The 15,559-nt window shown below is 40.6% G+C and overlaps 1 protein-coding gene and 1 long non-coding RNA gene across 20 annotated transcripts in view; one reads left to right on the top strand and one right to left on the bottom strand.

Moving 5' to 3' along the window:
• The window catches only part of LOC139621276 (receptor-type tyrosine-protein phosphatase delta-like), a 345,696-nt gene extending 335,577 nt beyond the window's left edge, over window positions 1-10,119 (bottom strand). For 6 of the 19 annotated variants that reach the window (XM_071477596.1, XM_071477593.1, XM_071477594.1 and 3 more), the window contains exons 1-3: window positions 9,953-10,112; window positions 9,639-9,751; window positions 9,470-9,505 (exon numbers count right to left, since the gene is read on the bottom strand). The gene's annotated coding sequence lies outside the window, so the exon portion shown is untranslated. Of the gene's footprint in view, window positions 1-9,469; window positions 9,506-9,638; window positions 9,794-9,952 lie in introns of those variants that run through there. The other 13 variants (XM_071477589.1, XM_071477590.1, XM_071477587.1 and 10 more) reach the window with 7 other exon arrangements.
• LOC139621280 (uncharacterized) overlaps window positions 1-15,559 on the top strand; it is a 563,233-nt gene that overhangs the window by 459,216 nt on the left and 88,458 nt on the right. Inside the window, exon 6 of the long non-coding RNA XR_011690975.1 lies at window positions 3,312-3,397. This is a non-coding gene — a long non-coding RNA (uncharacterized lncRNA). The remainder of the gene's footprint in view (window positions 1-3,311; window positions 3,398-15,559) is intronic.

Here is a 15,559-nt window from a genome sequence, read left to right as displayed (position 1 = left end):
TGTGCAGCACTGGATTATCTTCACAATGAGACTACAGAGCTAATAGTGTCAGGCAGTGGTGACCACCAGAGAGCTGGGTTTTTTTTTAATGAAAATGTCAGACTGAAATTATAGAAAAAAATAAGCTTCCAGTCACTCTTGAGTCCTATAAAGAAACTTACATTGTTTTTTGTCCAAAGTCACAATTCAGTCGAGCCTAGTTGGAAATATCAGTGACGAGCCTGTCTGGTAGTCAGGTAGGCCATGATATGCCAGGTCTTCTCACAGAATAGTTCTCATCTAGCAAGCAATAATGTAAACTCCTTTTCTTTCTGAGCATATCGCATTCCCCAAGTCAACAGTTCAATCTCACCTTGCTCGCCCACTTCCCTCCGAGCAGCAGATGCCATAATTTTTCTTGCCCTCACCTCTCTTTTTCCTCACCCACCTTCATTCTGGGCCTACTAGATGGATCGGCTCTCCCTCAATCCATGCTTCCTCTGCGCCTCCTCAGACGGGGAGATTGATTTGTCTACAGGACGCCTCTGACCTTTGATATGATCCGATAAGGGACGCATGGCCCTAACCGAATTAAACAATCAAAGGGGAGGCACATCAGGAGTGAGATGAGGGTGTTTCCCTTTCTCCTCATAGCATACCTCTGCCTTTTTCCATGATGGTTAGATACACGGTCCATTTCATGCCCGCCCCTATCAGACGCCCAGGGGAAAATAAAAGATGTGTTTTCAAATTGCACTTTGCCTAAAGGCTCTTTGGGCCAAATTTAATTTTCACCTTACATCGATTTTCCCCTTACTCCCAACTCAATGGATCCTAATGCTATCTATTTCTGTGCTATGCAGGAATAAAGGGAGACCGTGTCCTGGACTACTGCATGTCAGAAGACACTGTATACAATATGTCTTACTTGTAGTGTCTGGGGAGGGAAATGACTAAGAGACTGCCCTTTTCACTGTGCTACTTCTTATTTGTATCTTCTCTATCATCAGTGATGTTCCCTAAATCAGCTTTCAACAGCATGTATTAACTTATCTTGATCCCTCTATCAGTACTTGTACAATGAGAGATAAATTTATGTTTATGAATGTATCTTCCACTCTTGATTTATTTCCCAACCAATAAAGTCCAGCTGTGGCTGACTGAAACAGCAGATGTGGATGCCTTCTGTTGTGAAATTTAGACACTTTAACTTCTAAAATTACACCTGGCACCGAGGGATTGTGGGCTTCATCTTATCAGTAGCTGGTTGCAGTCATGTAGAGATGAGCCTTTACCTGAGTTGGATGGCTACTTTTGAGTGGTCCAAGTTAAAATCAAGAAACCCTACAACCTCTGAACACTGTTCAGCAGGCATGTCTGTCCGCTTGATTGCAATGGTGGTGCTTGTTTTGCGTTTTTGTACACTTGATTTCTGTTGGAGTAACTACAGAGACAAGAAATGAACAGAGAGATTTAAAATGTGTTAAGTAGATCTAGCTCTATTTATAAATCCTTAATATTTAATGACAGATTAAGAGCCTCAGCTATTGCTATTACGTGAGTCATGTCATTAGAAAAGCTGCACCATGATGTGAAAACAGGAAATGCTGATGATAACACATGTGTTTCAGACTTTACCTGTTTTGATATTTTAAGAACCACTGGGGTGTCAGGGCTGAGTGAATTTCTGTGGCAGCCTACCTAAGAAAAAAAAAAGTTGACAAGCCAGACAGAAGAAAGGATGGGTTTTGACAGATCCCAGCCTTCTTTCATTGGAACATATGAAGGGAAAAACAAAGGGAGGAAGAGGAGGGTAAGGAAACGGGTGGCTTCAAAGTGGGCGACGGCACCACAGAGCTAACAAATGGTGTGAAAACACACATCGACTTGCATGGATACACATGAGACCTGGTATCACAAGCCACGACACATAACCAGGCTTGTGTATGAGGGGAGGGAGGGTGTTTGTGTGTGAAGGGGGGGATGAAGCAGTGGGGATAGCATGAAGAGATGCAGTCCCCCCCTTTGGCAAGTTGGTATTCCTTGGTACCATTTGTTTGTCATCTTAAACTGGCAGAGAGCTGAGGAAGCCAGGGTCTTACATAAACCCTACCCAGTATGGCTCTGTGCTTGGGAACTGATCCCTCCCAAAACCCTCATTGTTATTCTCTCATGATGCCGAGGGATCTGCCGAGCACCCACAGCCAAACCTACAGCAGGGCTGAGTGGGAGGTGGGGGTGCTGTGTTTACATGTGTGCTCTGTCAGGGGACTGAGCTAACTGTACACACAGGATTATAGATGGAACACTACTCTCTAAGCCTGTGCTCCTAAAAATTTCCATTATTTTATCAGCACATGATCTTTGTTTTCAATTTTAAATTCTACTTTATGTTCTCATCTCACCTTTCCTCCATAGCAGATTTGTTCATAAGCTGTCACACAGATAAAAAAAATTAAAAAAAAAAGTTATGGATTCCTGTTCATTAATCCTTCCAGGTCCATTACACTGCAGACTTTATGCAATCATAACAATTTTAAAGACTCCATGAGACAGGTCTTCTTTGTCAAATTAAATTTTCCACTCTGTAAAATAGCTCTCCTACCACCAACCCACAGATATTCATCAAGGGAAAGGGTGAAAAAAAGATTTCAAAATGTACGCTATAATAGACTCTAGCACAATTCCAGGGGGTTCCACATTCCCCTGTGTGTAGAGATTACGCCCTATCCCCCAGCTTTGGAGCCACTGAGCTGGTGAGGGGTATGATTCAAATGTCCAAGGTAGAGCTTGATCAAAAAGTGTCCTCTGTCAGTCTGATCAAAGACGATGAGGCCTCTAGATCATGTGAAATCCATGCTGCGCACTCTCACCCTCAGTATTTACGGTACAGAGCTCAGCTCTGATCAATGAAATATGCATAAAGCATCACCTCTTTCATTCATCTCCACCAGTTATGCAATATATATTACTCATAATCTTCATATATAGATTTTAATTTGTGTAAGTTTGGAAGTAGGATTCAGAGGATCTCTACATTTACTGTGGCACTGCATATATTTTTAAATTACAGTGAGACTGTGCTGTCACTGGCTGTAAAATATCATTAATAAATCATATGCTGTGGATACTAGCCTCACTGATCTTACCACAATAGCTGGACTCTTTCATATTTGATATGAAGAATCTTTTTTTAATCTTGAGGGACTTTAGAGAGTTTTTTTTCAATGAAACCAAATAAAGAGTTTTCTAAAACTAAACCTCGTTTAGATACAACTTTCAAAACTCTATAATACCCTACCAGTCCAACTTGTTTGCTCTTTTCTTTTCAGAAAAACAAAAACCGTGGTGCCCATCATCATGTGGAAATGAAATGCTGTGCACAGTGACCTCCAAGAGACTGCAGGAAGGCTCTAAGGTATGAATATAAACATAATAGTTTGAATCTAAGGCTGCTGAGACAACAGAGATTGCAGCATCCGCAAGTAAAGCTACGTTAAGGCTTCATCAAAATATTCTTGAAAGGAGCGTTTTTGCCAGCCTTTCTCTTTTTTTCCTCATTACTGACCTGAAAGTGCCTGAAATTCTAAGCATGGACACAGAGAGAATGAATGTTATCTTGAGGTCAGAGGCGGCTGCTCTGACAAAGAATACAACAAACTGCCACTCGCGTTCACTTTCCTCTTCTTTTTTGTTTTTTTTCTCCAAGCGCTTTGATTCGCTCTCCCCTTTCCCATGGTGGAAGTCCCTTGGATAGCAACCGAGTAGGTCTAATTGATTTCTCTTGTTCATGTCAGTTAAAGGCTGCGGCATCGAACTGTGCAGAGTACCCTGGCTCCAGCTTGCCTGCATTATTCCTTTCTGTTTTCTTCTTTGCCATATCCCGATAGACTCTAAAGCCAATAGTCAACATGCCAGTGCCCTCTGAAATCTTTCAGGGCGCAGATAGCAGAGGAATACCACAACAATAGCATGCATGAGGATAAAATATTCACACCATTGTGCTATACATGTAGCTTATAAAAAGGTCAGGATGTAAGATCACGATGGCATTTGCTAGGAGCTGCACCAAGTCATTATCGAAGCTGGCACCTATGACATCAAAAGAAGCTAAGCTGTGCTAATATACACATACAAGGGGTGCAAATGATATAAATGCCTGTACAGCCAAGTGCAAACTAATAAAACAGACATGCAATAAATAGTATAATACCATTGTAGGTAAAGAATATTCAAATTTTGTGTTCCTGCTCGATCCAATAGCAATTCTCAAGCTGTAGTGGATTGCATTATACTGTACACATGTTCAAGATATTGTTTACAGCTCAGTGCACATAGTTATTAGTTCAGGCAGAGATTCTGATTCAGGGCAGCATATCCATAACGTTCTCCTCTTGTCTTCGTCTTTTGTCAGTATCCATCAGTTCTGTGAGTTCCTGTCATGTCAGAGCAGAGAGAAGGCAACGTTTTTTGTTTTTTTTTTGGTTTTATTTTCAGCTTCACTTGCACCATACAGACGCAGGATTTCTTTAGGCAGTAACAATACAGTAAGTTGAGCAGAGAAGGGAAACATCCACCACAGCCTCCACTGCTGAGACAAATTTCAAATCATGCATCGTTGAGCCTGAGTTTGAACTCCTGCTACCGTGAGAGGGAAGTTAGGTAACGGGAAATAATAGAGCACAGCACTGTGTTTGGTCACTTTGTCATGGGCTCAAGGTAAAGACAGCCAAGTGCGAATAAAAAGGAGAGCACTAATGAAATAAACACTATCTCATGGATACAACTTCAGCTACAGCCATGCATAATACTGCACAGTGGTGCACTCAGCAAGGCCACTGCATAGTAGCCCCAGCACCCTATTTTATTCAAATGTCGGAGCAACATATTGAAATATTTAATTCATTGAAATATTTCATATATATATTTTATATATATAGAGATATAATTTTTTTTATATATTTGTGTGTGTGTGTGTGTGTGTGTGTGTGTGTGTGTGTGTGTGTGTGTGTGTGAAATATATTGAATTTTCCCTGCAATATGGCACTGAATACTCTACAGGGTTAGAAGCTGTTGCCAGTTTAAGCCACACAATTGGCTGTCATGGCACTTGTTCATGCCATTTCTTTTACAGTATCACCAGTGGAGAAGGGATGGACAGGGAACCGAGCTGACTGTCGGGTTCACAAGGAGACAACATGCTCCAGATCAAATTATATATCTGCTGTCAGACATAAACTGTTAGTAACACAGCCACTCAGGTCCAGCTTTACCTTTAGATGTGTAGTGATTATTTAAAGAAGAGAATCATGATCTTTGTTGTTCTTGTGATGTTTGTTTTCATCCTCAAATCTAAATATGTCTTTTAATAGAGACAGCTAATATGCTATGTAAAACTAATGTTAGCTAACTTACACTAGATACTGCATTGAGTAACTGACAATACTGAGTCACTTGACTGAATTTGTGACTCTTTCTATGCGCTAATGTTAAGCTGTGTTTTAGCATTTACCATTATCCTGTTACTGCCACTTATGGTATCACTGCAGCAAACAGTGCTGCATATAGACTCACTTCAAAGTGTGACAGAAGAAAAAAATCATGTTACAAGCAAAGCCATTTCAGATATACACAGCGATAATAGCAGCTGCTTGTCATTCTGGCAGAACCAGGCAAAAATATTAATTATTGCAAAGTAAATTCAACTGGCTAATTAAATGTTTTTGTTTTTGTTGTTCTTATTTTTGTTTTGTGCGTAGATTTATCAAGGCTCACTGTGGACTCGGCTCTAACTTTTTATCTTGTTGATACTCAGCTATCGAGTGACAAAAAAAGCTGTGTCACTTGTGTGTACTCTGCAGTAAGCTTCCTAATAATCAGTGGATTTTATAATCTCTTGATGCCAACTTAAGAATCAGTGTTGGGCTTTTCAATTAAGTAAAAAAAAGACAGAGTGAAAATAAATAAATAAATACATTTTACAAAATCTCCAAATTGGATAACATGAGCAGTCTGCAATGGTTCACCTTACGACTGTATCACATACATCAGGCTTAATAGCAGTGATGTCTCCTGCAGAAGGCAAAAGTTGTTGTTTAATAACTTAATGAGTGTCTAATTTATGGCTGGAGCCACATGCTTGATAAATAAACAACACAGATGCAAGGGTTTTATCTCAAGCTGCGTTTTCCAATCAACACTAAGAAAGAGACAATATATTTAAGAGTGTGTTTGTGTGCACTGACCTTTGTGTAAATGTGTGTCGGTGTGCATACGTGTGGGTGCTGAGTTGAACTAAATTAATCATTCATTCCTTGCTGTGTGCAGTGTTTGCATGATTTTGATTGAAATTCAAAATCTGACAGAACAAAGGGAAAACACACACACACCATAAGACGTGTGTTGTCAGATGTGTGTTAAGATGTCATAAGATGAATATTCCCTCCTGACACACACCTGTACGGCTGTTAGTTGCAGACGCGTGACTAGCCGCATCTAAAGCTGCGTGACGCACATGTTTACACAGGTTTCAGAGGAGTGATTTTTTTATTGTCGTACCACTGCCGTTGACTCAGAATGAGATGGGATCTTATGCCACACAGCCAAGTGAGTTGTTAAATTTAGCAGCGTCGGAACATCCAGTCTCAGAGAGTCGATGTCCACGGAGGAGGGACACTGGCACCCTTAAGAGCGAGCGGCTCGCTCGGCAAGAGATGAGAAACTTTGGCATCTAATGCATCAGCTAGCACAAAATGAAGCCCGCCTCATCCAAGAGCATTAAGATGTGGATAAATAAATAAAACATTGCCACCATGAGAGGAGAGGCAATGTGACAGCAGGATATTTTTTCTGCTTTTATGTTGGCAGGCACAGATATTTTTATTTTGGGATGAATCAAAATTTCCTGAAAACGCCTGCGCCAGGTGTATCTAATTTTCTGACAGCGCATCCTCATTATGAAATGGCCCCTGGGAGTCGGGCTACTCAGCTTGCAGAGCCTTGGACCGCAATCAAGGTGCTCCTTACAGTATAAACTCAGGGATAATATAGATGCTGCTTTTTTTCAGTAGGTGCACTGCTTTTACCCGTTGTTGCTGGGAATTGGACAATATTTGCTCTCCTGTAACACTGTACGACTGTTTAGAAATCGTGATATGGTTTGAAATATGATCAGTGTTCTCACAATCAGGGACAAACATGGATCTGTATAGAAAGACAGACTAAAAACAATATGCAATGCAGAAAAGAACAAAGCTATAAATTTCTAAGCAGCTGCTCTGACAGCCACTTGCCAGCCATGCCCTGATTATGTCACCTGGATGGAGTTTATAAACCATAATTACAGCTTACTCCTATTTCCCTCCTGGGAGGTGCAGCAGGCAGAGGAAAAGTGGGTGTGTTGTCAACACGGTCGCATTAGTGCAACCTATCTTAACGCATAATTAATGAGAGAAGAAGATTTGCGGAGATGCAGCTATCTCTCTGGCACCGCAGGCTGTGGCTCTCGGGGTCACTGTGGAGGAGCTTGTGCAACTGTGAGCGAGCAGACCTGTCTTCCCTGCTTAGTACTTCTAGCTGCTGCTCAAATCCCATCTAACAGTGATTGATGTGGGCCCGGCGAGTAGTTTTGGGAGCATCACTCAAAGGGAGGACGAGGGAAAATTTCCAGATGTTGCCAGTTTATAAAATGGGAGTGCTGCTGGGTAAAGGATGGCAGGGGACATCCTTACCTGTGAATAATCCTTGAAAGCTTTGCAAGAAATTCACCGTCTCACAGCAAATGATTCAAATCCACTTTCGTGCTCAGAAGTGTCTTTTTCACACTGGGATAACTGGCCTAAAGGACTGTTGTAATTCAACGTTTCATCATTTCATTTTGTTGTGCGAGCAGTAGTACTTTAAAGAGGAGGAAGATGTGTGTTTGTCTTCTGTTGGTGTTGGATTGTATGTATTTGTTTATTTCCACATTAGTGCAGGCAGCGAATTTCCTTTTGTTTCCTATAGATACACAATCAGTTTTTTATGATGTCAATGCCGCACCAAGAAACACATAGATAGATAGATAGATAGATAGATAGATATGCCCAATAAGCTCAGCATCATAAATGTCTAGCCCATGGGCCACATTAGTGAAGTGATGCTAAATCCAGACTTAATCACAGTAGAAACATGATGCCGCCACACCGGCTCACAGCACAACAACTTCATATGAAAACACAATCATTCTCATAACTAAAAACTAGCTGAAGTGTAAAACTGAGCCAGGTCAGTGTGTTCAAATGTGTTCATTTCTAAGCGGCCACATGTCACAGTTGCCTGTCCTGCGTGTGCCTCCCATTTAGTTCTTCTTGAAATGCAACAGTAGCCTATCTCTCGCTCTGCCTCATGACTGGCAGACCGTAATGCTATTACCTCCCCTCGATGGTCATGCTCACTTAGCCCTCTGTCACTCTACACTAGCCATGGAAGACACATCTCTGTGGCAGTGTGAGCTGTCCTTGCCCTCATTTGTGAATGCTTCTCCTCCTCGGCTTGGCTTGCAGACTGAGGCACACAAACTTTTCACTTCATTATCTTCCTTTTAGTGGCTCTACACTTTTTTTTTTTTTTTTTTTTTTTCTGGGGCTGCAAAGTATGACTGCAAATCATGGGTAATTGGTTATATATGAATCACTTGTCGGTAGTAGTCTAACAAATACTCTTTAACACAGAGAAAGGGTCCTATAAATCATGGAATTTGGTTACTTCCAAATATAGCAGGCAATGATGAAGGGTGGGGGTGGGGGTTGGGGGGGGGGGTTACATCGGCCTGTGCTGACACACTACTGCGCATGATCCACTGTCAATCACCAGTCAAATCTGACATCAAAGCCCGCCAGATAACAGCAGCAAAATGGGTAAACTGGGTGAGTCACAGCCCACCCACCGTCTACATCACCTGAGTCAGGAGATGTAGATGTGCACACACACACGCACACGTAGATCTAAAGTGTGACAAACCACCGAACGTCCTCAGCTGCCAGAATCAAACACTGAACCAAACTTTCACAACACGTCCTGGAACTAACATACACAATAACCCACAATCTCCAATCGTTCGCGCCTGTTTGAGCATCCTCTGTGTGTCTGGAAGCGGGGCACACCGTCGTTTGGGGCAAAGATGGCTCTGGTTTTTCAGCAGCGGCTGTGTTATAAACGATGACGAGAAAAAAAGAAAGAAAAAAAAAACAGAAATCTGTAAATATCTCGCCACCATCTGGAGCGTAACGGCGAGCAGCAGACCGCTGCACGTTGTGCGCTACATTATCCATAACGCAGCTCCAAGAAATGCAAAAATATGCGCCCTGGGCACATACTCACATCGCGGCACGACACAGAACTTGGAGTAGAAACCAAAGCGACACTTAATTCCACACATGGAAAACAAGACCAGCTGCTTTTAGCTGCAATTCACACAATTAGAAGATGCAGAAAAAGTCTATACACTTACTATATACCCAGGCGGTAGAATGCAAAGCCCCGGTAACTGCAATTAAAATAGAAGAATGGGAAAATGAAGGATTCGCTTTTTAAATGTTTCGTCAATAATAAACTGTGTGGTAAAATAGCTACATGCATTCTAAATCATGAAGCTTCTTGATATCAAAACGTCCACTTACCGGGGCTGTCCGAATAAAATTCCTTAGGAAATTCCAGAGGAGTCCCTTCTTTCTTCTCTCAAAGTCAGAAAACAGCAATGCTTTTCTTATTCCAAAAACAGGCCCCGGTTGAACTGAAAGAGAGAAGAGACCAAAACAGCCACAACAAATTCCATTAGAACCGGGAGTCCCCCCCCGCCCCCCCCTCACCACCACCACCACCACCACCACCACCCAAAAAGTGTTGACATAACATCTGTGAAGAGCAGCAAACAAAAAAAAAAAAACAAAAAAAAGGCAACTCGTAATAAATTGGCGGAATGGACAGTTGGTACCTGCTCTCTTTATCACTGTCGACAAAGACAATGAGAGCGGCTATAAGACGGGCAGAAAACTGAGAGAGCTGAGCTTTTTCTTGGGAAACGCAGCCCCAGCGTGCTGTCAGATAATAGCAGCACACACACACACACTCGCACACCATACACACACTGCTCCCGGGGACGGATGGAGAGAGAGGGAGGAAAAGGAAGAGACCGGAGACATGGGATGCTGCGCTCAGAGCTGCACTTCGCGGTCCCGCCGCTTGATGGCCAGCAAGAGGAGCGGCTGACACGGGGACGTGTCCCACCGTGCCAAATTTCACAGCCAGATGTCCCGCAATGAGATGCCGAACACCGATATCTTCATCGCGATAGCTCATGAAAAAATCTGAGCGTAATGTAATCTAATTTTAAAATGCAGTTAATTATTCATGATTGCTACTATTGCTGCATCTGGCAGCTTGCACCTTGGCAGGTCTGTATGGCAGCTCAATTATAGCCAACATTTACGCAAGCGCTGCTGTACTTTTTATGCAAACTTGATGTACTTATATGTCTACTTCAATCAAATTAATTCGTTAAAAATCGTGCTTTGTACTCAGTTTACTGTGACTGAACTAAGCAATAGTCAATAAAATGATCAAGAAATAGTTCAACATTAACCAAAAACAACTGTAAAATGCTACTTAAACGTGAATGCATCAATAATAATAATAATAATAAAATAGCATAATACATTGTTCCTGAATTATGAGAAGCCTACTTTGATTTATGATACTGTAAATTCATTTATCTAATAATACTTATGTGTGACACTTTCATATTGTAGTATTGCTTTTACTTGAGTAAAGCATCTTGATACTTTCTCCACCAATGGAATCATAAAACTGTCCCGTACAGTCACATTCGTGCAATGTTTTTTTCACTGTAAAACCTGGAGGAGTGTTGGTGCTCTGTGGTGATTTTATGAGTCATAGCAGGAAAAGCCAATAAGATGTAGCTAATAATGTTAACAATGTCTCAGTTCTACTGAGTGGTCAGTAGCAGGCCAGCATGGACCGGCTCACCTGAATGGAACACAGCCCTCATTGATGTTATTTATTACGGCTGCGTGTGACAAGTCAAAATGTCTGTGGCGAGAAATGGTCCATCACGGGATGTTATGGTGCTGACACTGTTTCAGTGCTGCTAATTTCTGTGTATTGATTCAATTGCAGACTGTATTTCCTCAACAGCTATTTCTGTGTAGTTGGTATGGTATTACTTTGTGCATGCTGTCATAGAGTTGTTAATACAGGTCTCAAAAAATTGAAATCTCCACATGAAAATTGGGACTCTAGGTCTGGTAGTGCACCTCAAGTGATATTTAATGTATTTAGTAGAAACCTTTTTCGCAGTCACAGTAGACAAAGCACGGGTGTAAATAAAAACAATAAACATGGCTGATTTGGTTTCAGGGTCCAGGTATTGTTCATGCTACCTCACTGCCACACTGTCACGGCTTAATGGAAAACTTGACTATGATGGAGTCATTGTTAATGTTATTAGTGTGCTTTTCCCAATAAGAGTCAATATGGCTGTCATGTGAAAGGCCTACTGGATTAGGATTATGGCCACTGCCAATGATAATGTTGTATGATGTATTATATGTTGCAAATACTCAACCTATTAGTATTTGAAACACGCTGAGCATTTGGACAAACAGTGGAGATGTGGATTACACTGCAAGATTGGTTTGAGAAGTTCAGTTTCTTAGGATGTGTTGATATTTTTTTTTGCCATGAAACTGGGTTTAAAATGGAAACCATTGTAAGTCATGTGAATCCAAGCGGACTACGACTATTATTTTCTGTGAATGAGAAAACTACAAACTTTTCAGAGCCTGTCCTTACAGAGAGCTCAGAGAATGCCAGATAGTGTCAATCTTTTGATTTGTACTGTATATATAATATTATATTATAGGTAGTTGTCATTGAGACTTGATAGATAGCTGGCTGATGGCTTCGCATGGAAAATGCATTAGTTTATAATTTTGTTTAAAAAAAAAATATGATTCACATGTGGACATGATGTAGTCTCTTTTCAAGTTTTAATACAAAACATTAGAATATATGAGATTTTTGCTAGCTGTCAGCTTTTACCATATGTATCTTTCCTTTTTTTGGCTCCCAACCGGGAGTTTTATATGGCTAGTGTTGAAAGTGAGGCAGCTTCAGCGCACTTGTCCATCTGTTATCAAGGAAACTTTTGTCACTCACTTGCAAAAACTAATTTCTCTCACATATCTACTTGTCCAGGTCAGCATTTCAGAGGATACCGACATTACAAGTTGCAATACATCTACATTGCTTGTGCAATTTCACCATGCAGTTAAAAAGACATAGCTATCAACAATTAATACTTCCTAAATGACATGTCAGTCTCACCTCTATTGTCACATTGGCTGGACATTGAGTTTCCACTGATTGCAGCCTTATGGCGATGAAAAAATTTCAGCAACGCATGTCTTTATCAGTGGACCTTAGAGGTGTCGAGCAAGCTAACTGTTTCCTTCGCCTCCATTCTTTGTGCTAAGCTAAAAGGTTCCTGGCAGTACCTTCATATTTAAAGGACAAATTCATGACAGATATTCTAGATCTTTTAATCTAACTGTCAGTAAAAAAGCAAAAGAGCATATTTCCCAAAATGTCCTTCTATTTTTTTATGTAATAGCATGACCACTCTTAGACTAAATAGCCTATAATAGTTGTGTCTTCCGAATGGAATCTAAAAAAAAGCAAATTTGTCTGTTCAGCAATCTTCCACTGAACATTGTTGTTGGCACTTTAGCTTTAAAACCTCAGAGAGCTGATATTAGTCTTGTTGGCCTTTGAATAAAATCTTGCAATGTCTTCAAAGGGCATCTATTGTGCTCATTTCCAGCTCTATATTTTTATTCTGGAACTCTACTCAAGCAGCTTTGCATGATTCACAGTGCAATAAATGTCCTTATGTAGTTCAAACACCCTGTTATGCAGCTACTCAGTTGAGCCTCTGACTGAAACAGACAATATTAGCTTGGGCCACCTCAAAAGCCCACTCTCTTTTGATTGGCCAAGTATCCGAAATGCATACATGTTTGAGCACCAAATCTGATGATATGAGAGTAGACAACATCCATAGCAGCAAAGCAGGATGTCTGTGTTTGGTAAATATTATGCCCATTAACATCTTATCATGTGGCATAACGGTGGATTTAGTGTAATCACAATCTGTATATCTGATGCCTAAGCTTTTGTCTCACAAGGGTTACTTCCACGTATGTTTACCTCATAATTTGAAACTCAGGCCACTTTCAATATGGACCTCTAACACTGTACTATTATGACAGAAAAAATGGAAAAGTATAATTGATCCCCTTTCTGTTTTAGTAATTATCCTAATTCTCTGAAACAGCCATACAGTTCAGACCAACCAAAATTGGAGACAAGTTTGATTTATTGTAAGCTCCAAAGTCATTTGCAATGTCTGATCGCCCATACTCTGCACATGATTTGGATTTTGACTCAGCTTACAACAATATTTGATTCTGTCCAGAGAAAGGTTTGGTGATGACTCGTGTGAGCTCTGTGCAGCAGGGTAAACAGTTGGGCTTCCAGTAATGTTTCACAGAGCTCAATTTGTACACACTATAATTATTCTGTTTTAGGGCAACCCATGAGCTCAGGAGCAGCTGTCCACTGAGAGACAGTCCCTCTAGGGAAATGAACACTGAACACCAGGCTATGCTTCTCTTATGATAAACAAGAGCATGGGGATAATCCATGACTCTCTGATACAGCCACTGGACTGAACCTTCTGACACATCTACCATCTATCAACTCCTGTACAGCTGCCTAGAGGTGTGTGCCTTGAATTTGTCTTTCAGCAAACTTGGCTCAGGAGGACAACATTGCAGTTTCCAATGCAGCTGTTACTGTGTTCTTGATGTGCAAAGGAGGACTATTAAACCTTCCTTTAGTTTATGTGGGTGCTTTGTGATTGTTCACCTGTTGTTGCAGACTTGGCCAGTGGTCTTGGTCTGTGACTGTGACAACAGCAAGGAATCGGGAACGTTACCAGATAATCTTGCATGTGTGTCAGTAGGAACCTACTCAGCTGAGCATATATTAAAGATTTTATTTTATTTTTAATGGAAATGTAAGCTGCCCAGGCTAATTTGTTATTGATGGCATAGGTAAAATCACTGTATTTTCCACAAAAAAAAAACAAAACAAAACTTGATAGTGTCAGGAATATTATTGATTCCCAAATAAAAAGTAACTTTGCATGCAAAGTTTTTGCAGAAAATACAGAAAGGTCCAACACAATGCACATAAATTTGGATGACAGCAAGATACCATAACTGACTTGTGATAATGATAATTTGCAAATACTGACAGAAGGAACGCAACGATAGAGTGGTATGTCTGTGTTGGGAGGGGTGTATGAGCTGTTGTTTTTGGAGCTGCAAACAGACGGACGTGGATAAATTTCAGAGATTTCACATAGCCCAGGTGGCAATTGACTTGTACTGACTTTGAGATGGCAGTTTGGTGACGAGAAAGCTGCTGAAGTGTGTGGGGTCAGCAGCAACCCTGCCAGCTCTTCTTCTCTTTGATTGATGGTCGTTCACAGCCAGTCTTTCCTTCAACTCTGCTGTCTCACAAACTGTCCTTGCTGTCAGAAAGCTAGTAACCTATAAACAGGTGTTTAAAGGAAAAGTTAGCTGACATAAGTTACTGTGGAGCAATCTGTGCAGACAAAGGAGCTGAAATCCTCACGTGTGACCCTGACATGCACTATGTAGGTGTCTTTGGAGTCAAGCTGTTTGAAGGATTCCAGCTGTTTGAAGGCATTCTTTCTTTTTTTGCATTAATGATTAAGCAGTGAGCCCTATAAATAAATTAATAAAAATAATAATAAATTGATGATAATGATATTGTGTTTGAAATGATGGTTGAAAATGGAGTTAAAGCAGAGCAATTTTCATAACCATTGACCATCCATGTTTTCCTTCTCAGAAAACTCAAATTGTTCTTGCAGTTGTTAAAGGTCGCTTCAGGTCTACAATTCCAATCTCAGGATGCTTCCTTACAGCAAAGTTTGGATGGGCTTGAGCCTATAATACAAATAAAATAACTGCTACTAAAGAATTTTAAATTGTACTTTCAGCTTCAAAATTACATTGGAATTACACCATTATGTCTCTGTCTTGCCTCATCTTACTCACACTCTGCAAAGAAATTATCCGGAGTGGATGTGACATAGTATTTTTTAGACTCAGACTTTATTATTTTTACAGTTATGCACATTTACATATAAACATGTTTCCAATGTGCACTGGGTTTGTTAAAGTGATCATGTGAAATGAGAAGACAGGAAAATAAAATCAATGTCAATCAGCTTCATTTGTGTGTACAAAGATTATCGAGTATGTTCCAATTGTAACATAGCGTTACACCATTTCTCTTATAAACTATTGTAAATGTAAGACTTACAGTATTGTATTATCTATGTTAGACTTGTATGTATCACTGTATCATCCATTGGCTTTGGGCGGTTGATGTAACCTTTGTATCTTTTGTTTAAGGTTGTGCTGTC

This window comes from Trachinotus anak, unplaced genomic scaffold (assembly GCF_046630095.1).
Source record: "Trachinotus anak isolate AG129_WGS33_773 ecotype Australia unplaced genomic scaffold, CSIRO_AGI_Tana_v1 ptg000005l, whole genome shotgun sequence".
Classification (NCBI taxonomy): domain Eukaryota; kingdom Metazoa; phylum Chordata; class Actinopteri; order Carangiformes; family Carangidae; genus Trachinotus; species Trachinotus anak.
This window is presented reverse-complemented; position numbering and strand designations above follow the sequence as displayed.